This window comes from Etheostoma spectabile, chromosome 4 (assembly GCF_008692095.1).
Source record: "Etheostoma spectabile isolate EspeVRDwgs_2016 chromosome 4, UIUC_Espe_1.0, whole genome shotgun sequence".
Classification (NCBI taxonomy): Eukaryota; Metazoa; Chordata; class Actinopteri; order Perciformes; family Percidae; genus Etheostoma; species Etheostoma spectabile.
Genome location: NC_045736.1, coordinates 3,719,788 through 3,721,629, shown reverse-complemented (window position 1 = coordinate 3,721,629; position 1,842 = coordinate 3,719,788). Strand labels below are relative to the sequence as shown.

The 1,842-nt window shown below is 42.9% G+C and overlaps 1 protein-coding gene and 1 long non-coding RNA gene across 3 annotated transcripts in view; one reads left to right on the top strand and one right to left on the bottom strand.

The window, feature by feature from the left end:
• ramp1 (receptor activity modifying protein 1) overlaps positions 1-1,842 on the top strand; it is a 71,480-nt gene that overhangs the window by 27,832 nt on the left and 41,806 nt on the right. The gene's annotated exons all lie outside the window — the stretch shown is intronic.
• Positions 1-1,842, bottom strand: part of LOC116687527 (uncharacterized) — a 15,824-nt gene that overhangs the window by 2,183 nt on the left and 11,799 nt on the right. The window lies entirely within an intron of this gene.

Here is a 1,842-nt window from a genome sequence, read left to right as displayed (position 1 = left end):
TTAAACTCATATCTATGTTTTCCTTCGTCCATTGAACAGGTTTATTAATCTCACTTATTGATACTTAGAGGGGTTGTGGTGGATGACTTGGTTGCAGTTTAATGAAGTAGCAGGGGTAGGTTGTATACACCTTGGCAGATATCAGATCCGCCTGTTGCCATTTATATTTTTTGCGTGTTGTGCTTTTCCCTCGCTGTTTGGTGTAAGGTGAGTTGTTACACACCTACCACCTACCTTTGCTTATAGTGCAGCCACATTTATCTCTACATCTGTAAATACCACAGGTTCTCAGTAAATATATTCAGCGTCTCTAGTTTCAATTCTTACCCTGCAAGGAGCCACGTTTAATACATTTACATGGTTTATCTCACCCTATATCTTAAAATACAGTCATTTATTTAACCACATTATTAAACAATTGAAGACACCTTGAACGTAGCAGTTGCTACAAGAAAGATGGCGTTACTGTATGCCATGCACTGACTTTTTCTCACTCTGTAGGCAATTGAGGTGACTGAGATTTCAGACAATTCCTACTCACGTTCATCATTTTTTCTTGCTGTATTATTGCTTTTTTAACATACATGTATCTGTATTAACACATCATTGGCTTTTGCTGTGAAGCTTACAGTAACGTCTGCGCTTAGCTAGCTAACACTGCCTCAGGGTTGACTGAAAAATGATTTCAGAAGAGGCCTCATCTATCGGTCACTGGTGATTGGTTAGATCAATTGTGTGGCATCACCTTTAGCCATTAAAAAACCACTGTCAGTGCACAAAGTCATGCAGCCACCTCATGTAGCCTGGCTGTGTGTGCTTGCGTGTCCTTTTCACTGATCCTGAGCCCAACTAGGTAGCTACAGGCTGTATTTAAATGCAGTGGCTTATTTATGCTGCTGCTTTTTACAGGCCAATGACACATTGCAGTGAAGCATGGGCTTTAATAATAACAAGAGCACCTGGGGGAGAGAGGGGGCTTGTTAAGCTTCGTGGCCATCTCAATTTGCTGTGTCATGGATAGAAGATCGTGCGTGTGTGTGTGTCTGTGTGTGTGATGTGGCAGGTTTCATTAAGCTAGGTCTCCAGCTGTCTGATTAGGACCACAGACAGCAGAGGGGGAGGAAAGCATTCATTTGTGTGTATGTGAGTGTGAGCGACAGCGCTCGAGGTAAAACTGTGATGCGCTGTGATGCTGATGCACTGCCACTGGCATTCCCTCTCCGCTAATTCATCAGACAGATGAGGAAGGTTGAATTGGTAGGTAAAAGTAATAAACTCAGTTAGCATGTGACAGCCTTCTAGGGTTGACATTATGAATTTCCACATCACTGATCAATAGATGGAAAAATGAGTTTGACATTTTATGCTGCCTGCATAAAACGTGTGCCAAAGGAGCATGATATGGCAAGTTCCACGAAATTATATTTGCTGACCAATGTACTTTTCAAGTGAACATTTGGACCAATTTGAAAGTTGTATTGCTCACAATACATCATTATTGTGCAGTTACCCCTAAATTCCATCGGATGTGTAATGGCTGCGGATCGGCTCCGCTGCTTGTCGGCTCCGAGCTCCGCTGCCCGTCAACCCCCACCGGGTCCGGATCTGTTGCCGAACGTCAGCGGCCATGACTTACAGCTGTCTGAAGTCTCGAGGACCCACGAGATCTTGCAAATTCACAAAGAATAGAACCAAAAAAACAACCACAGTGTTCTTCCATCCAGAGGAATAGAGAGGAAACAACTCTGTGCTGTTTTTTCAAGGTGTAGTGCAGGGAAATATGATCCGCCGTGGGCACGCTCGATTTTATTTCGAAAATTAACCAGATGTTTTATTTTGTTT